At 38.6% G+C, this 22,005-nt stretch overlaps 1 pseudogene; it reads left to right on the forward strand.

Moving 5' to 3' along the window:
• The first annotated feature begins 3,605 nt into the window (after positions 1-3,605).
• Positions 3,606-22,005, forward strand: part of LOC114206719 (NADH dehydrogenase [ubiquinone] flavoprotein 2, mitochondrial pseudogene) — a 37,740-nt pseudogene continuing 19,340 nt past the window's right edge.

A 22,005-nucleotide genomic window follows, 5' to 3' on the forward strand; every position in this document is an offset into this window, starting at 1 on the left:
AAATTGTAGTCCCCCTTCAAAGTGATTACATCTTTGAAAACAAAATATGTGGTCACCCTTGCAAGAGGTCAGAAATCTAATCCTATTACTCCAGCTTATGCCAAGTCAAGCTCTTATCTCTTGTTCCCCATTTGGTCATTAAACCTAGGGCATCGGCAGCTTTAAGAACTGCTGACCACTCCACACACAGTTCTATTGTTTTGGGGGGTAAGGGAGCCTTGTCTTTCTTATGAGCCCAGTGATAGATTTATGAAAAGTTTTTACAAATGGTTTGCTTCAGGAGGTGTTTTTTTCAGAATAACTAGACCTACCTATCTATAGGAGCTATTGTATCTATTTATAGATACAAACGTCTCTTGTATTTTCTTAACTTCCCCTCCCGTTTTCTCGTTTTAATTCCCTTTACTTTGTCTAACTTGATTTCTTTTATAAGCCTCACATCCCATTAAGCTAGTGGAAGACTTGAACCCTAGTCATTGTGATTTACCCCCAACTTTCTGGATTATTCCAGCGTCTTCTGCAATGCTAACGTTTGGAGTGGGGATGACAGCCTCTGGTTATTGGGTCATTTATTTTGAAACCCACATTGTTACTGAGAATCAGTCATTCCTTTCAGCAGAGCTGTTCAATCCAAGGGCTGTCTGTCAGGGTGGGGTGTAGGAGTTTTTGCAAGGCTGTCCAGACTCTTAGAGGGTAGTCTGTTCATTATTGAAGGCTTCCCACTCCTCCAGTGGCTTTGCCAGGACCTTCCCTCTGAATTTAGACCCTCGGACCTCTCTGTTCTCATTATGCAGCCTTAGCCCTAAAGTCCTGGAATTTCTTTCCTGTTTTAGGGAAGTCATTTCTCTTTGATGATTCCAGCCTAGATGCTTTGTCTGCACTCTCTTTAATTTTCTCCCAGTTTTAGGAATTACGTCTTTGGAAACAAAGGTCTGGGAGGTTACCAAGCTACTTCTAATTTTTGCTCTGCTACAGTCCTTTTCTCTCTGCCTCTTCCCTATCTGGCTGGAAATAAAAACTGGATTGACTATCTGAATTTGGGCAAAGGAAGAAAAAAAGGACAGCAATAACTTAAGAAGTAGATGAATAGTTTAAAATATTTTCTTGCCACATGTTTTAAAGGTGATGGTAGATGAAAGTAGTTCTGATAAAAGCTGATGGCACTTGGCAGTGAGGATGGAGGGATAAGAAAACAGACTTGACATACATTTTGGAGGCAAAGGCAACAGGACTATTAACTGATAACATGGTGGGACTGAGGGAGAGGCTGGAGTCAAGAGTGACTTCCAGATTTCTGCTGGGTCCTCACTCTGTGGATAGTGACCAGTTTGGCCAATTTTGCATCCACGTGTACATCCTCTACAGCATCTCCTATCTGCCTTCAACTGTATGGTATTTTGAGTTCTTTGAGTCAATCTGTTCCCTCATTCTCTTAGGAGCTAAGTAAAAACCTTCGATATGATTTATTTTAGGAGCCATGACTTTTATTTTTAAAATTATTTTTAAAGGATTAATCACAATTTTTGGTATTATTTAATGTGTTTATCTAAATTCTTATTAGAATAATAGAATAATTACAATTAGTGTAATGGATTAATACAATTAATAATACATCGAGGGTGGCAAAAATCTTGGCGGTTTTATTGTCTTCTCTTTTCATTTCGCAGATGAGGAAACTATAGGACACAGAGGTTCAGTGATATGACCAACACTGTAATCGGTTTCAGAGAGAAACCCAGCTCAGACAACTTCTGGTTCAGTGCTTTGTTCATCCTACCCTTTAACTGAGTATCATGTCTTCACATCTTGTCTTTGTGAGTGCAGACAATCCATGAAGCTTGAGACCAGTTGCTTCGGGAGAATAAATTTAAGCTCTAATCACTTTATGTGTGTCTTTAGAAAAAAAATGTATTCGGAAAGCACCAGAGAAATTTAACTCCAAGTGTGAGGGGAAAAAAAAAAAAGACAAATAATACATTTACATTGTATGTCACACTTACTGTGAACACGGCTAACCCGACTGGCTTGGAAACTTAGGTCCCTCCCCCTATCATTTTTGGTTGTTTTGAGCATAAAAATATTCTATTTATTAAAGTTACAAATGCTGAAACTTTTATATTTGATTTATGATTTTATTCTATTTGTTAATTAGTCAAGTACTAGCTATCATTTTTGAAGTTTTTTGAAGTTATAAGAAGCCTCTTATACAAGGCAAGTTAAGTATCTTAGGGCATTTTAAACTTCAATTATGAACTTAATATTTGTATTTCCCTTTTAGATATTTCTGGTGTCAGCCTCAGTGGACAAAACCTCTCTGAATTCTTGAATAATTCTTTTAAGTCTAACAAATTAAATTTGCAAATAGTGATTTTCTAGTTCCTTTAAATATTCAAATAATACATAAACTAAGAAAATTTCTACTTAAAATCACCAATTTAAAGTACATATTTCAAAAGGGAATTACAAAATGACTCTATTAATAGGCTAAATTTTCTAGAATAGTAGTACATAAAATACAAAATATGTGGAGACTCCTAAACCACAAATGTTATTATAATTATTAATAATTGGTTTTATTTTTTATTTTATTTTTTTAAAGATTTTACTTATTTATTTGACAGAGAAAGACACAGCGAGAGAGGGAACACAAGCAGGGCGAGTGGGAGAGGGAGAAGCAGGCATCCTGTGGAGCAGGGAGCCCAATGTGGGGCTCGATCCCAGAACCCTGGGATCATGACCTGAGCCGAAGGCAGATGCTTAACGACTGAGCCACCCAGGTGCCCCAATACTGGTTTATTTTAAATATAACTCTCTGAAATGTTTTTATACTTAATTTTAAATCTTCTTGGGTTAAAATATGTTTACCCACTACAGAAACATTTGCCAAATCCTAAGGCATTTTAGGGATACCTTCTTACATGTATAATGACTAAAGATATTAGCTGAGGTGAAGACTGGATTCTCAACAACACCAATTATTATTAGAAGGACTTCATAATGCCAAGTGTTTAGTCCCCCAGTCCATGTAATCCACTTCTCTGCTCTGCACATGGAAGCCTTTATTGCCATCTAGGTGGCTTGACTGAAGCTGACATAAAAATATTCTGTTGCATTCTTCGGCTCTTAACATAGTTGTAAAGTCTTTAGACTTGACACACTTTCTTTCATATGCTTCTGTTTAGTGGAACCGTTCAACTCTTAAAGCTGTAAAAATGACATCCAGTCGAATCTCGGAAATCTGGTGCCTTGGGTGACTATTTGATCATGAATTTTAAAGTCTTAAGCAATAAATGAGTTTATTTGAAGGATATGGGCAACTCAAAATTGAAGTAATATTTACACATCAGGCCTCGGGAACCAGGGATCCTCCTGAACAGCAGGAACTCAAGAACTATTTCTTTGGTGAGCATCCTCACGAGGCTCAAGAAGACTTTTCTTCATCCATTTTTAATTAAGACTATCTGTACAGGATTAAAAATCTTAGGGGAATGAGTTCATTGGTCTAATTTGTGTCAAGTGCCGCCCATTGGTCAGGGAGGTCCCCAAAGGAAAACAGACACTACGACCTCAGAAGTGAACATCTAAACCTTAGAAGACTAACGAAGATGGCCCTACCATCTTCTGGGGATAGCAACTGTTTGGATAGCTCTGCTTTCTTTCAGGACAATGAAATAGACTTTTCTGGGTAATCACTGGAATGCCAGCACTATTGTAAACCTAACTTCAGTATTTAATCAAGTTTGATGTTATTAACCTTCTAAACGGAACTCGTGCTAGAAAACAAACTTGGAGCCGTAAAACTTTTCCACCAAAATTGATTCCCATATCACTTAAACCTTAAAGTCATAACAAGTCATCTGTTTGGAAGGAAAATAAGGCCACATAAATAATAAGGTCAACTCAACTGCCTTTGGCTGAAGAGCATAATACATGTACTCCTTGAGGTAGAGGGGATGTGACAAGTCACCAGTGGTGACCTGAGTAACTGCTTCTTCATGACATCAGCAACCATTGGATGGGAGCATATTGAGAACTCAGGAGAGCAGACATAGTCATCTTGGTGGCCACTGTCATAGAATCAGCATCACCTGCTTTTGGTGGTAAGCACTGCATGTTTAACTTTTTAAATTAATGTGACCTCACAAGAATGTTCTCCTTTGAAAATATGACTCTATTAGTATTTGCATTAAAATAAGAATCCATTTCCCTATAGTAAATCCAAGGAAAGACTATGCTCCTCAACAAATTTGTTTTGACTATTACTTGCAATATTATTTTCTGTTTATTTCACTTGACATTGAGTATGCACTTGCTATTACTTAACTGACATTGTGTGCCTATAAAACATCCAAAGACATTAACCAGTAATTCTTGTCTTCAGATGTGGCAAGAGTTCACTAAAATCAATTAGAAATTCTTGTATTAGTTCTTCTCCTTGACACTAATAAAAAAATATACGGAGCTATAGTTTAAAGCCCAGTGTCATCCTATTTTAAATTATTTACACTTTTATATATTATTGCAAAGCTGTTTCTGGGTATACAGTCATGCTACCTTAGGTTATACTACTGACAATTAAATAAGGGCAGGCTTGGTGATTAGAGGAGAACATTGGCAGCCAAGGCATTGTTGAAAACACTTAGGTCATTTTTGCTGTATGTAGAATTTTGACACACTATTAAATAAAGCTATAACAATAACCCAATAAAGCTGCAACAGCTTCAAGGAGGCTAAAGAGAACTTTGTATCAGTATGAAAAAGGTCTTAATAGAGTCAGGATTTCACATGCAAAATGGAGCAGAAGGTTTTGTAATTAACCAGCAATGTGTGGACCAAAGAATTTGGGCGTTTGTATTTTTGGTAGGGAGGGTTGTTTCAGCTTAAATTGTCTGGATTGGCCTAATTGTATGTTCATGGCTAGTTATACGTTAGCTGTCCACTGAGAATTTGGACTCTCTTTTTCACATGTGGTATTGTCACTGGGAGGAGGAGGCCCAGACAAGGACGTGTGCCTCCAAAAATGGCAGATGATTAGTCCCTTTGAATGGAGTGTGACCAGAAGTGATCGGTGTCCCTTCCAGGCTGAGAATTTTAAGATGTAGAGCAGGCTTCTCTAATGCCCCCTCTCCTCCCTTCCCAGGACAGAGGGAGCTTCTGACTCACCATGAAGGAGATCCCTTATCCCCAACTAGGGACACCTGCATTAAAATATTATGTGAGCCCGATGAATCACAGACCTGTACCTCTGAAACAAATAATACATTATATGTTAAAAAAAAAGAAGAAGAAGAAGATAGCAGGAAAGGAAAAATGAAGGGGGGGAAATCGGAAGGGGAGACGAACCATGAGAGACTATGGACTCTAAGAAACAAACTGAGGGTTCTAGAGGGGAGGGAGGTGGGGGGATGGGTTAGCCTGGTGATGGGTATTAAAGAGGGCATGTTCTGCACAGAGCACTGGGTGTTATACGCAAACAATGAATCATGGAACACTACATCAAAAACTAATGATGTAATCCTCCTACACTGTTGGTGGGAATGCAAGCTGGTGCAACCACTCTGGAAAACAGTATGGAGGTTCCTCAAACAGTTGAAAAGAGAGCTACCATACGATCCAGCAATTGCACTACTGGGTATTTACCCCAAAGATACAAATGTAGGGATCCGAAGGGGTACATGCACCCCAATGTTTATAGCAGCAATGTCCACAATAGCCAAACTGTGGAAAGAGCCAAGATGTCCATCCACAGATGAATGGTTAAAGAAGATGTGGTACATATACACAATGGAATATTATGCAGCCGTAAAAAAGAATGAGATCTTGCCATTTGCAACGACGTGGATAGAACTGGAGGGTGTTATGCTGAGTGAAATAAGTCAATCAGAGAAAGACATGTATCATATGACCTCACTGATATGAGGAATTCTTAATCTCAGGAAACAAACTGAGTGTTGCTGGAGTGGTGGGGGGTGGGAGGGATGGGGTGGCTGGGTGATAGACATTGGTATGTGCTATGGTGAGCGCTGTGAATTGTGCAAGACTGTTGAATCACAGATCTGTACTTCTGAAACAAATAATGCAACATATGTTAAGAAAAAAGGAAAAGAAGATAGCAGGAGGGGAAGAATGAAGGGGAGTAAGTTGGAGGGGGAGACGAACCATGAGAGATGACGGACTCTGAAAAACAAACTGAGGGTTCTAGAGGGGAGGGGGGGATGGGTTAGCCTGGTGATGGGTATTAAAGAGGGCACATTCTGCGTGGAGCACTGGGTGTTATGCACAAACAATGAATCATGGAACACTACATCAAAAACTAATGATGTAATGTATGGTGATTAACATAACAATAAAAAATTTAAAAAAACTAATGATGTAGTGTATGGGGATTAACATAACAATAAAATTTATAAATAAATAAATAAATAAAATATTATGTGAGCAAGCAAAGAACTTCTATCATATTAAACCATTAGGATTTTGATGTTTTTGTTATCAAAACTAGTATTATTTTGACTAATATAGTATCTCTATCAGGATACTTGTGTGATTCTCTCCTTTAATGTCTTATCTATCTATTCATTCAACAAATATTTATTGAGTATCTATTATGTGCCAGGCAGTATGCTGGGCATTTGGTAATGAAACATAGGCAGGATCTTCTGTTGTTTAGAGTGTGAGGGGTGGATTTATTGGAATGGAGTGGGGGAAGAAACAGGAGAAGACAGGTATTTAAAATAAATCAGGGGGTGCCTGGGTGGTTCCGTTGGTTGAGCGTCTGCCTTCGGCTCAGGTCATGATCCCAGGGTCCTGGGACTGAGCCCCGCATCGGGCTCCCTGCTCATCGGGGAGCCTGCTTCTCCCTCTGCCTCTGTCTGATGCTCCCCCTGCTTGTGCTGTCTCTCTCTGTCAAATGAATAAATTTAAAAAAATCTTAAAAAAAAAAAGAGGTCAGTTGTATGATGAGTGAAAGGAAGAACACAGGCTGCTGTGAGAGCATGTATGCAGGGGAACTTCCTCCAATCTAGGGAGTCAGGAAGGCCTTTCTGTCAAAGTGACTGAAATTTTAGTTAGAAATGTGGGTAGGAATGAACCAGACAAAGCCTGGGAAGTGAGGGATGGAGGTCGAGGTGGGAAGCTGAGAGAGCATTCGAAGCAAAGACAACACCATGTGTGAGAGCCTTCAGAGCAAGGAAAAATGGGTGGCATTTAACAACCAAAAGAAGATAATGGCTCATATATTCTTGTATAGTATTTCTTAATAGACAGACAATTTAAAGCACTAACGTTTTCAAAGGTGTTTGATGTGATGGCTCATTCTCATCAAACATTAGTTTCGGTGCTATCTGAAATGGAAGCTAATGAGGTTGGTTAGCATGGCCTGATTAGCTGTTATCTTGCTTTTGTAAGCTGTCCTGTTGCTGTGTCAGACTAGGAACAAGCCAGCTCGTTAGGAGCAGACTTTTTGCAGCTGTCCTTTATTGGTATGGCAATGATGCATCTTTGATTCCCCAAGAGTATCTGTTTTAAATATTTTATCCTATTACTTGTTTGTAGACGTGCACTTTTAAGTCAGAACCAAAACTGGTGAGGCCATGTTGATTCCACTTTATCATTTTTCCTCTTCCCCTTTTCCTTCTCTTCCTGCTTCTCTTCCTTCCTTCCTCACTTCAGTTCTTATATTTCTTTGGGTAAAAACTACTGTAGGCAAATGACATATTGAATTACTGTGTTGTAAGTCTCTAGGTACCCCTGAAGAACAAAAGGCAGTTAACAATGAACCATGGAAGCCCCTGTATCACCTAGTTGCTCATATCTAGGAGTCTTGGATAATTGTGTATTAGAAATATTTATCATATCAAACATACTTTGTGAGCTCTCTCCTGCTACCTCCTCCCCAAGCATTGATTTCTTCATGTACAAAGCAGGCACAGAACCCAGGAGGGAAGCAAATCAATCTGGCAAACATCTGTACAGAATCATACTATAGTCTTAAAACCTCTAAAAGCACAATGAAGCTGAAAGATTTGTCTCCTAAAAGAGAGTCAAGATGAATTTTATTAGACCTGGATTAGGTTTTAGTTAATCGAGAGAAACCAGTTGACTACCTGTCAGCCCAAGAGAATTACTTCCTAGAGAGGTCTCCCCGATTGCTCCTTGTCCTTTGTGTATAAAAACCCCAACACTTATAATAGCTACCAGTGATTACATTCCTATTATGTTTCAGGTTCTGTGAAATTTATTTTCAACACAGGTTGCTTAGCTAGCACTGTATTGATGCAGCCCTGGTCAGGAGTGGGCTGAGGGTCAGTGACAGGTTGAGGATGTCTGTTGCCCTGATTACTATTTTCAGACAATAGGATTATTGTAGGTTGGATAACAAATGGCTTGTTTGGTTGCTATTATTTCAGTGTTATAGATGAAGAAATTAAGGCTCAGAGAGGGTTGTTTTTTTTTAAGATTTTATTTATTTCCTTGAGAGATAGCGAGAGAGCGAGCACAAGCAGGGGGAGTGGCAGGCAGAGGGAGAGGGAGGCGCAGTCTCCCTGCTGAGCAGGGAGCCCGATGTGGGGCTCGATCCCAGGACCCTGAAACTATGACCTGAGCCGAAGGCAGATGCTTATTGACTGAGCGACCCAGGCGCCCCAAGGCTCAGAGAGTTTAAGTGGCTTTCCCCAAAGTCATACATGCAATGAGTGACAGAGCCTAGAAATTTCCTAAGCACTTACTCTTTCATTCAATCACTGCTGCTTCCTAAAGCTGCCATTTACCAAAGGCCCCGAGTCCCTGGTCCTCTGTGGAGTGCTTTCTCCTTCGGCAATCTGATTGAATTCCTCCTCACCTGGCCCTGCAAGAACTAATATGAACTGAGGCAGCTGGTCACTTGCCAGCTAGGGAGTTACCTCCCTCTCCAGCAGACCCCTTTGCTGCGCTCCATGACCACAACAGTCCTGGATTTTTAAGTAAATAACTTTTCTTCAGTTTGGCTACTTTAGGTTTCTCTTGCTGAGACTTGGCAACTCAGCTTTTGCTTGAGCTTCTTGGTTCTTGAACCCATGGTGTGATTGATTTGGTTTTGGTTTTGGATTCCGCACTTGTGGATTGGGCCGCCCGACCTCATCCCATAACTTGGAGACAAGACCCCTGGTTCTGGCTTTGCAGCCCCAGAACATTGCCTCATCTGGCCTCTTGCTCACCATCCCCAATCCTGCAGTTCCACTGGTTCCCTTCCCTGCAAGGGAGCAAAAGCAGGTTGGCAAAATGCGCTTGGAGTCAAGGTGTTTGAGCTTTCCAGGGTTCCACTTGTTATTTGTAAAAAGAGAATAATAATAATAACCACATTACCAGACCATTTGGAGGGTTAAAGAGGTAATAATTTTAAATGGGTCCAGCACACAATACATATTATTATTAGAATCACATTAAAAAAAGTTTACTTTTTCAAAGTGCTTAGAACATATTAAACTTTACACAAAGGTGAGCTATTAATCAAACTTTGGGAGCTAAAAGAGATCTTTGAGGTAACCAAGTTCAATACATTATGCTGGAAAATATTACTTAAATCTAACTATACCTTGTATTTCCCTGTTTTACTTAGCAATATAGTAAGAAAATGCCTATATTGTTGAATAGTGTGCATCTTATAGGAAAAAATTCCTACTAACTTGTGAAGCTTGCATTTATAATAAGTAAATGCAAGGAATTTTTAATTATGAAAATAATTAAAACTAGGAATCTTTATTTATGAAAATCACATGGAATTTCACACTGTCATTTTGTTCTACTTTAAGCACAACATGTCATATTTTAGTAAGTCCTCTTTTATTTAGACTAGTGAGGTTGGGGAAACGGACCAGTATTAGTAAAAATTCTGACTAATGGCTCAGAAAAACAGGTTTTTTGGCAATGATGCTTTCAAGATGGCAGCCTGTGTTGTTCCTGACTTCTGTCCCTCTCAGAGAAAGAACAGCTAGCACCTATCCATCTACAGGACACCATTGTGAAAATATCAGAACCCGGGGTGAGGCTGGAGCACCTCCCTGGACCACAGAGACCAGAGACAGCAAGAGGAATGGTGCATTCTGACCACATCGTCCCTCCCCCAGGATAGCACATCTCCACACTGAGAGGGTCTGCTGGGGCCTATGGTTTCTCTGGTGGGACAAAGAGAGCCCAAGGTGGACATCCAGTGCCCGCCCGTGGCATTGTGGCCTGCTTCCCTGGAGGCTGGCTCAGGTCTTGCTTCATGGAGCTCATGGGGAATCAGGCTTGACCACCAGAGATGAAGCTGGTTACAGAGGAGGGGGATGGGGTTTACAGCAATAAAGGCCATGTATGACAAGCCAGAGCAAACATCATATTCAATGATAAAAGGTTGAAAGCTTTTCATCTAAGATCAGGAAGCAAGATAAGGGTGCTCACTCTCACCATTCCTATTCAATATAGCACTGGAAGTCCTAGTCAGGGCAGTAAGATAAGAAAAAGAAATAAAAGACATCAGAGTCAGAAAAGAAGTGGAATTTTCTCTATTTAAAGATGACATGGGTGGGGAGAGGTAATATGGCAGAGAAGTAGGGCAATCCTAAGCCTGCCTCCTCCCTCGAACACAGCTAGATAAATATCAGAGCATTCTGAACACCCAAGAAATCGATCGGAAGTCTTAGACAATGAAGCTGCATGTCTGCAAACCAGAAAAACAACCTGCGGAGAGTTGATTCATGGGAGAAAAGATCAGTGGGCACTCTGCAGGGGAGGGAGCCCTGACCAAAGAGGGAGTAGTGAGAGAGGAGGAGGGAGAGGAAAAAATGTGGAGAAAAAGAAAAAAGAGTGAAAACACACACAGGGGACTGCACGAGAAAACTGTTGCTCAAAACCATTGACGGGGGAAAAGGAGAGAGTTACAATTCTGCCAGCTTTCTATACACAGCAAGCAGAGCACAGATTCTGAGGTATGGGAAGTTTGTGACATAGCCAGATTTGCACCTGGGGAACCAACAGGTGATCCGGGGGGGAGCAGAGCCAAGCCCTGGCAGAGGGCAGCATGAGAATCTCCAGGGTCACATGGGAAAATGAGGTTCCCCTGCTTGGAGTGCATTTGGGAGAGGTGATATGGCCTCTTCACAGGCAAAAAAAAAAAAAACCCTATGGGCACCATCCAACTGCCCACCCACCAGTGTAGGAACAGAGATGCCAGCAGAGGGCTGCAAACCCTGGTGCCAGCTGTGTGATGTGATTCACCATAAACTCCGATGCTGTGTGGTCATGCCACTGTCTTCTGCTACAAGCCAGTAGACAAAGCAGGGAAACCCTCCCCCCACAAAGCAGGGAAACTCTCCTCCAGAGGATCAGTGTGGGTCCACAACTAAGGGGTCTCTGAGGTGTGGTGTTTTGAAACACAGCCATGCCTGAAATAAAACACAGAAGTGCTGCACCATTTGGCAGGCAGAGAACTGGGACACAGCAGGGTGAAAGTGGGGACCTGACAGCAACCAGGGACACAGGAAGGGTCACTGTTTGTGCATCTATGAGGGCTCACTAAAGAGGCATGGCATGCATTTCCTGCTCCAGACATGAGAGAACAGGGAAGTCATTTTCTCCCTGTATCCATGAGTTTGATCCACCTCAGTGAGCTAAACAGTGCCAAGTGGAGAATGCAGCAGCTGCACCAAGCCCGGCCCCTGCCCTGTGCCCTGCAGGCACATGTCCACTGGGGCAATTCCACCTGAGAATCAGAACAGCAAGTCCCTCCCCCAAAAGACCAGTGCAAACCCCTCACCCACACCAAGTCTACTGATCATAGAATGATGCAGAGCTTCAGCTCTAGGGGAAACAAGATCTAATGTCCTTTGGGTTTTTTTTATTTTTTTGTTTGTTGTTTGTATCTTTTTTTCTTGTTGTTCTGCTTTGTTTTTTCGATACAGAAAGAGCATTTTTTAAATTATTTTATTTTATATTTTTAAAATTTTTTTCTTTTTTCTTTTTCTTTTCCTTTTTTCTACCTTTTTTTTCTAACAAGCTTCTCATAACAAGCAGACCAAAACACACTTAGGATCTAGCTTCCTATATGTATTTTATTTTATCTTTTTTATTTAAAAAATTTCTTTCATTTTTTAATTTTATTTTTCATTTTTTAAAATTTATTTTCATTCTTTTTTTCCCCTTCCACACAGAGGAATTGATCCCAAAAGAAAGGGCAGGAAGAAATGATGACCAGAGATTTAATCAATGCATATATAGGTAAAATGTCTGAACTAGAATTTAAAACAACAATTATAAGGATATTAGCTGGGCTTGAAAAAAGCATAGAAGACACTAGAGAATCCCTTACTGCAGAGATAAAATAACTAAAATCTAGTTAGGCTGAAATTAAAAATGCTATACCAAAATGCAAACACAAATGGAGGCCATAGAAATGAGGATAGACAAAGTAGAGGAATGAATCAGTGATGTAGAAGATAAAATTATGGAAAATAATGAAGCTGAAAAGAAGGGGGAAACAAAGGCAATGGATCACGAAGGTAGACTTAGGGAGCTCAGCAACTTATTAAAATGGAATAACATTTATATAATAGGAGTCCCAGAAGATGAAGAGAAAGAAAATAGGGCAGAAGGTTTATTTGAGCAAATTACAGCTGAAAACTTCCCTAATCTGGGGAAGGAGACAGGAATAAAAATCCAAGAAGCACAAAGAACTCCCATTAAATTCAACAAAAGCCCAACCATTGCCAAGGCATATCATAGTCAAATTCACAAAATACATAGGCAAGGAAAGAATCCTGAAAGCAGCAGGGGGAAAAAAATTCCCTAACCTACAAGAGAAGATAGATCAGGTTCGCAGTAGATCTGTCCACAGAAACTTAGCAGGCCAGAAGAGAGTGGCAGGATATATTCAACGTGCTGAATGGGAAAATATGCAACCAAGAATTTTTTATACAGCAAAGCTGTCACTCAGAATAGAAGGAGAGGTGGAGAGTTTCCCAGACAAACAAAAACTAAAGGAGTTTGTGACCACTAAGCCAGCCCTGCAAGAAATATTAAGGGGGACTCTGTGAGTGGGGAACAAAGACCTAAAGCAACAAATACTAGAAAGGACCAGAGAACATCACCAGAAATGCCAGCTCTACAGATAATACAATGACACTAAATTCGTATCTTTCAATAATCACTCTGAATGTAAGTGGACTCAATGCTCCAATCACAAGACATAGGGTATCAGAATGGATGAAAAAAAATCCATCTATAAGCTGCTTACAAGAGACTCATTTTAGACATAAAGATAGCTGCAGATTGAAAATGAGGGGATGGAGAACCATCCATCATGCAAATGGACGACAAAAGAAAACAGAGTAGCCATACTTAGATAAACTAGGTTTTAAAACAAAGACTATAACAAGAGATGAAGAAGGGCATTACATCATAATTAAAGGGTCTATCCATCCAGAAGATCCAACAATTGTAAATATTTATGCCCCCAACTTGGGAGCACCCAAACATATAAATCAATTAATAATAAACATAAGGAAACACATTGATAATAATATTAGTAGGGGACTTTAACACTGCACTTACAGCAATGGACAAATTATCTAAGCAGAAGATCAACAAGGAAACAAGGGCTTTGAATGTTACACTGGACCAGATGGACTTAACAGATATATTCAGAACATTTCATCCTAAAGCAACAGAGTACACATTCTTTTCAAGTGCACATCGAACATTCTCCAGAATAGATCACATACTGGGTCACAAATCAGGCCTCAAAAAGTACAAAAAGATTGAGATCATACTATGCATATTTTCAGGCCACAATGTTGTGAAACTTGAAGTCAACTGCAAGAAAAAATTTGGAAAGACTTCAAATACATGGAGGTTAAAGAACATCCTACTAAAGAATGAATGGGTTAATGAGGACATTAAAGAAGAAATAAAAAAATATATGGAAGCAAGTGAAAATGAAAACACGACAGTCCAAAATCTTCAGAATGCAGCAAAGGCAGTCCTAAGAGGGAAGTATACTGCAATACAGGCCTACCTCCAGAAGCAAGAAAAGTCTCAAATATACAACCTAAACTTACACCTAAAGGAGCTGGAAAAAGAAGAGCAAATAAAGCCTAAATCCAGCAGAGGGGAAATAATAAAAATCAGAGCATAAATCAATGATATAGAAATCAAAAAACAGTAGAACTGATCAATGAAACAAGGATCTGGTTCTTTAAGAAAATTAACAAAATTGATAAGCCCCTAGTGAGACTTATCAAGAAGAAAAGAGAAAGGACCCAAATAAATAAAATTATGAATGAAAGAGGAGAGATCACAGCCAACGCTGAGGAAATACAAACAATTATAAGAGAATATTATAAGCAATTACATATCAAAAAATTAAGCAATCTGGAAGAAATGGATAAATTCCTAGAAACATATAAGCTACAAAAACTGAAACAGGAAGAAATAGAAAATCTGAACAGACCCATAACTAGCAAAAAAATTGAATCAGAGATAAAAAAAATTTCCCAACAAACCAGAGCCCAGGGTTGGATGGCTTCCCAGGGGAATTCTACCAAACATTTAAAGAAGAATACATACCTATTCTTCTGAAACTGTTCCAAAAATAGAAATGGAAGGAAAACTTCCAAATTCATTCTATAAGGACTTCATTACCTTGATCTTAAAACCAGAAAAAGACCCCACTAAAAGAGAGAATTACAGACCAATATCCTGATGAACATGGATGCAAAAATTCTCAACAAGCTAATCAGATCCAACAGTACATTAAAAGGATTATGCACCATGATGAAGTGGGATTTACTCCCTGGCTGCAGGGGTGGTTCAAAATCTACAAATGAATCAACGTGATCCACCACATTAATAAAAGAAAGTATACGAATCATATGATCCTCTCAATAGATGCAGAATAAGCATTTGACAAAATATAGCATCCTTTCTTGATAAAAACCCTCAACAAAGTAGGGATAGATGGAACATACCTCAACATCATAAAGGCCATATATGAAAGACCCACAACTAATATCATCTCCTACAGTCAGGAACAAGACAGGGATATCCACTCTCACCATTATTATTTAACATAGTACTGAAAGTCTTAGTCCTCAGCAATCAGACAACAAAAAGAAATAAAAGGCATCCAAGTTTGCAAGGAAGAAGTCAAACTTTCACTATTTGCAGACGATGGGATAGTTGGTTGAAGGGTATTAGGGAGGGCAATTTTTGTGATGAGCACTGGGCGTTGTATGTAAGTGATGAATCACTGAATTCTACTCCAGAAACAAATACTGCACTGTATATTAACCAAGTAAAATTTAAATTAAAAAATAAATGAATGAATAAATAAATAAATAAGACATGATTTTATATATGGAAAGTTCTAAAGACTCCACCAAAAAACTGTTAGATCTAATTAATTAATTTGGTAGCTGCATAATACAAAAACTAGCATACAAAAATCAGGAGCATTTCTATATACTTAACAACAAATTACCTGAAAAAGAAATAAAGAAAATCCCTTTTATAATAGCTTCAATAATTATTTGGTAATGAATTTAACCAAGGAGATGAAAGATTTCTATACTGAAAACTATAAGACATTGAAAAAGAATTTGAAAAAGGCACAAGTAAATGGAAAAATATTCTGCGTTCATAGACTGGAAGAATTAATATTGTTAAAATGTCCATACTATCTAAAGGTATCTATAGATTTAATGAAATCTCTATTAAGATTCCAATGGAATTTTTTACAGAAATAGAAAAATATATCCTAAAATTTGTTTGGAACCACAAAAGACCTCAAAATCTAAAGCATTATTGACAAAGGAGAACAAAGTTGGAAGCATAACACTTCTTGATTTCAAACTATATTACAAATCCATAGCAATCAAAACAGTATGGTATTGGCATAAAAACAGACACATAGACCAATGGAACAGAACTGGTATCTTAGTAATAAACTGATGCATATGTGGCCAGCTAATATTTGACAAGGGAGCCAAGAATACTCAAGGAGAAAAGACAAGTCTTTTCCTTAAATGGTGCTGGGAAAGTTGGATATTCACAAGCAAACAAACAAACAAAAAAAAAAAAAAAGAAAAAGAAAAAGAAAGAAAAGAAAGAAGAAAAAAGAAACTAGACCCCTATTCTACTCCACTCACAGAAATTAACTGTAAATGAGTTAAAGACTTAAATGTAAGACATGAAACCATAAAACTTCTAGAAGAAAACTTGGGGAAAAATCTCCTTGACAATGGTCTTGGCAATTTGTTTTAGATATGGCACCTAAAGCCCCAGCAACAAAATAAAAAATAAACATGTGTGACTACATTAAGCTGAGAAGCTCTGCCCAACCTCAGAAATAACCAACAAAATCAAAAGACAATCTAAAAAATGGGAGAAAATATTTGCAAATCATGTATCTGATCAGGGGTTAATATCCAAAATCTATAAAGCACACGAACAACTCAATAGCCATAAACCAAATAATCCAATTAATAAGTGGGCAAATGGCCTGAAGAAACACTTTTCCAAAGCAGATATTCAAGTGGCCAACAGGTACATGAAAGCAGCTCAACATCAGTAATGATCAGAGAAATGCAAATCAAAACCACAATGGGGTATTATCTCCCACCTGTCAGGATGCTACCAGCAAAAAGACAAGAGATAACAAATGCTGAGGAGCATGTGGCGAAAACGGGTCTTTTGTGCACTGTTGATGGGAATGTAAATTGGTGGAATTACTGTGGAAAACAATATGAAGTTTCCTCAAAAAATTAAAAATAAAACTACCATATGATCCAGCAATTTCCCTTCTGGGTATATATCCAAAGGAAATGAAATGACTATGTCAAAGATAGCTGTCCCCTTATATGCACTGCAGCATTTACAGTAGCCAAGATATGGAGACAACCTATGTGTCCATTGATGATGAATCAATGAAAAAAAATGTGAGACATATATATATATGCACAATGGATATACTGAATATTATTGGATATATTGAATATATAAGTGAATATTATCCAGCCATAAAAAAGAAGGAAATCCTGCCATTTGTAACAACATGGGTGGACTTTGAGGGCATTATGCTAGGTGGAATAAGTAAGGCAGAGAAAGACAAATACCATATGATCTCACTTATATGTGATATCTAAAAAACCTGAACTCCTAGAAATAGAGAACAGATTGGTGGTTTCTAGAAATGGTGGGGTAAAGAATGGGAGATATGAATGAAGGGGGTCAAAAGGTATAAACTTCTAGTTATAAGGTAAATAAGTTCTGGGGAGGTGATGCACAGCATGGTGACTATAGTTAATAATACTTACAGTATTATTTTGAATTACTTTGAATTACTTTAAAGTTGATAAGAGAGGAGATCTTAAAAATCCTCATCATAAGAAAAATAATTACAACTATGAAAAGTGATGGATGTTAATTGAACTTACTGTGGTGATCGTGTGGCTATATATTTATATATATATACATCAAATTGTTATGTTTTATATCTTTAACTTATACAATATTACATGTCAGTTATATTTTGATAAAACTTGAAAAAGTATAAAAAAGAAAAGCAGATTTTAAACTTTTAAGTGTATGTAATCTACTTAGCAAAATAATTCTTTGTTGGTAAATAGCTTCAGTATTTTCCTTATCTGAATTATCAAGTATTCTGAATTTAAGAAACCAGTTAATAAAGTTTTATTATATATTTTCAAATTTCTTTTTGCTATGACTACCCCAAGGCAAGCATAACAAGAGATTTAAGAATCAAGAGGTTGATTTAATGAATGTCATGTTGGATGAACATAATTACTTATAGCCTGAGAGCCAATCAGTCTGGTTTTTAATGCAGTAACTAGAAAAGAATATCTCAAAGATGAAGATCTTCCTTTTTAAAAAAAAAACTCATCTTATTTATGCTTTAACAAATGCTTTCTACAAAATGTCTTCTCTGCTTAAATGTTGTGTCTGTGTGCTATAGACAGAAAGTTTGTGTCCCTCCAAAATTCCTATGTTAAATCCTAATGCCTAATGTGATGGTATTAGAAGGTAGGGCCTTTGGGAAGTGATTAGGTCATGGGGATGGAGCCCTCGTGATGGGGACTAATAGCCTTATAAAAGAGACCCCAAGAGCTCTCTCCTTCCTTCTGCTATGTAAGGACACAGAGAGGAGATAGCCCTCTATGAACCAGGAAGCGGTCCTCACCAGGAGTCAAATCTGCTGTCATTATGATCTAGGACTTCCCAGCCTCCAGAACTGTAAGAAAGAAATTTCTGCTGTTTATAAGCCATCAGTCTATGGCATTCTGTTATAGTAGCTTGAACAGACAAAGTCACTGTGCCACAGTAAAATACTTTTTATGAAGGGAAAATAGATTCGTAGGCTTTGAGAGACCGTACAAATGAACAATGACCAGACCACAGAACTTTGATCCACAACCTTTGCATCAACCAGTCCAGAATGGTCAGGATTTGGTCAATTGCTGACAACTTCTCTATTTTTTTGCCCCTGCTTCCAACTCCGGACCAACTAAGAAAAGCCAATATGTTCCCCAAACCAATCACATAAGATGCCTGCCCTCTAGTTAGCCTCTCTCCAGTTTCCCCAAATGGACGCCTTCCAAACATAGCATACCTGAAGCCATGCCTTTTTATTTTCACTATAAAATTTTCATATTCCCTTGCCTGTCTTTAAGTCTTTCCAAAACACAAGTGATGACTCCTTTGCTATACAGCAAACTTTGAATAAATAGCCTATGTTTGCTCACATTGGGTGGGCTTTGTTTAGTTTTGGTTTCTTTGAGTTTCCATCAAGATACAGTGTACATTGCTCAGTGCCGTGCATCCCTGTCTTCCACCTGGTGCAGTATCCACAGAGTCGCCTTATACCTTGCTGCTCATGGCTTGTCAAGTCCGTGACAGCATGTTAAGTTGGTACCAGATCTGAAACTGCTTTCTTTGCCTTGGTTATTTATTTACAGTTTGGTACATGGGTTTTGTTATTGGTTTCCCTTTGTTTGGCATCCTTGGCAGAATCAAGGCATTTCTTTTCATCCTTTTTTTTCCTCCCTCTGTGCTTCTGTTTTGTGTTGTGCTATCTAGTAGTGTTATATGTCACAAGAAGGAGAATAAAAGGGTGGAACAAAGGCACAGGCCCACAAACCTATAGTTCCAGCCAGCCTCATGGCTAGGTGAAATTTGAAGTTCTCACTGGTCTGGTGTCCATTTGGACAGATTTTGGTGTTGGTCACCAATGAAACTTGATAAGTTTCTCCTTTAGTCTTGACTTTTGTCCAGAAAACTTGGTTTTGATTCAGAGGGAGCATTCTCTCTATTTTTCCACCTGCTCGTAGCAGGTGGGGGAAACACAGATTTTGGGGTCTGTATTCAAATGTAGACAGTCACAGTAGGTTAGAGACCCAAGACACAAAGAACGGAAGCGTTGTTTTTGTTCTACTCTTGCCAGCTATGATTGGATCCTCTAAGTCTAAATCCTCTGCTCTTCCAAGGAAAAGTCCTGTTTCTTATATGCACTCTCCTTACCTTCATTATTCAGGCCACTATATCTCTAAATGGTATTACTTCACCAAGGGTGATTTGAGCCTTCAACGACCCCTCTGGGGAGCAATTGACTTAGACAAAATTGTCCATTGAGAGGCACCTCATAAAAGAATGGAAATAAGATTTCTCAGGGCTGATGGACAGTATTTTTTTTTTTTTACTTTTGTGCAGAAGCTTCCAAATCAAATTATCTCTTAAACAAAATAAAATATTTAATAAATTGTCCCAGAGGTAAATCATGGAAGTATAACCTTAAAATCCACAAATCAGACAGAGCATTGGGTTCTCTGAGGATTCTGTTTACGTTCCCTCTCACATGTTCACTTACAAGTCAAAAGGCAATCTTTAAAATCCTTGCTGAAGACTGACAAAGTCTCCACGTACTTCATTCTCACTGTGAATATTCTTCCTTTCCCTGAACATAAACTTTAGAGCAAAAAACTAGATTCTGATGTTGTAGAAAAAAATACTGTAGTGATGTAGAGCAACATTGTTAATTAAAACATTTGAGAAGAAAAGGCAAGTTATAGGAATTCATATTTAAACAAAATACATTACATTTACTACCAAAAGTAGTATTTGTTTGACTCTGAATATTTCTTGAATAAATTCCAAACTCCATTATCAGAAATGGTAATTGTTCTGACCGTGTATTTAAATTTAATTATAATTTTATTTTATTCTATTCTATTATAGTAAGAAAACGTAACTTGAGATCTACCCTCTTAAGTTTTTTTTTTTTTTTAAGATTTTATTTATTTATTTGACAGAGAGAGACACAGCCAGAGCAGGAACACAAGCAGGGGGAGTGGGAGAGGGAGAAGCAGGCTTCCCGCGGAGCAGGGAGCCCGATGTGGGGCTCGATCCCAGGACCCTGGGATCATGACCTGAGCCGAAGGCAGACTCTTAACGATTGAGCCACCCAGGTGCCCTCTTAAGTTTTTTTAAAAAGATTTATTTATTTGAGAGAGAAAGCACGCCTGCTTTTAATCCATAATACCATTCCTAACTACAGACAGTCCTTTTGTGTATTTGTGCAGGGACAACATGGACAAGCCCCTGTAGGTTTTAACTCAGCATCCTGGGAACCATCAGAATTTTTACTTATTATAGCCTCAATATTGGCCTGGTTGCAAAGGCCCTTTTGTCTTAAGGTAATCATTGCTACTGCAAAATTTGTTGATACTTCTACTGAACTAGTCCTAGGACCCCTGCTTGGCTCCTCACACAGTATAGACATTCCTACTGACTGAAAATACACAATACTTTTTTAGCCAGCCAATTAACCTCTTGTGAGATTTCATTACTTTCACCCCCTCACATTACGAATCACTGCTGCAACATCCTGAATCCTGACTAGACCAGAAGAAGGAGAATCTCTCAATTGCTTGACCTCCTTTCTCTATCTCATTCAGTTTTATTAGAGACTCCCACTGAGAATCCTAACCTAATCTTTTATATGTCGATGGATCATACCTTAAAACTGAAACTGGAGGGGCGCCTGGGTGGCTCAGTCGTTAAGTGTCTGCTTTCAGCTCAGGTCATGATCCCAGGGTCCTGGGATCGAGCCCCGCATCGGGCTCCCTGCTCAGCGGAGAGCTGGCTTCTCCCTCTCCCACTCCCCCTGCTTGTGTTCCCTCTCTCGCTGTGTCTCTCTCTGTCAAATAAATAAAATCTTAAAAAAAAAAAAAACTGAAATTGGAGATCCTCAGGCAAGATATGCTATTACTAATTTAAACTCTCCTTCAGAATATAGTCCTCTATATGAGGTAAAATTAGATCAGATGACAGAATTTACTGTAATTCCCGGAGCTTGTCAACTATCCAAAGATTAGAGAGTAAACATGTATACAAATGACAGATAACTTTGGAACAATACATGCCTTTGGGATTTTTTGGAAACAAAGGGAATTTCTCACTTCTGCTGGAACCATAATAAAAAATGAATAGCAATTAAGGAACTTTGAATGCACCCCTATCTCCTGGGGAGGAGGCTATTATGAAGGTTGAAGCCCATGTAAAAAGAGATAAAAAAGGCAGAAGGAAATGCTCTTACAGATTATTATGCCTAACTAGCAGTCTTAACCAAGGTTATGATCTAACTAAACCCCCTAAGGATGAATATTTGGAGGAATTAAAAGAGACCCTTATAAAATATCAATATTGAGCTCCTGACTTGCGAAAGAAAGAATAAAAAATATATGGTTGCAAACTTGACTCAGATCATCTCTGGCACTCTCAAGTTAGCTACTTGGTAACATCAGATAATTTCAAATGGATACTAGTTACATTTGTTCCTGAAACTCCTTACCATGATACAGACACACTGGCCATGTGTTACCAATTAATAACAAAATCTTGGGAAAACTGTAAAAATGGGACATGGCCAGGAATTAAGACTTAAGGACATCCTTTGAACACCTTCAGATGGATTTTAGC

This window comes from Eumetopias jubatus, unplaced genomic scaffold, assembly GCF_037043125.1.
Source record: "Eumetopias jubatus isolate StellerSeaLion01/CBP00866 unplaced genomic scaffold, mEumJub1_p1.0 scaffold_2, whole genome shotgun sequence".
Classification (NCBI taxonomy): Eukaryota; Metazoa; Chordata; class Mammalia; order Carnivora; family Otariidae; genus Eumetopias; species Eumetopias jubatus.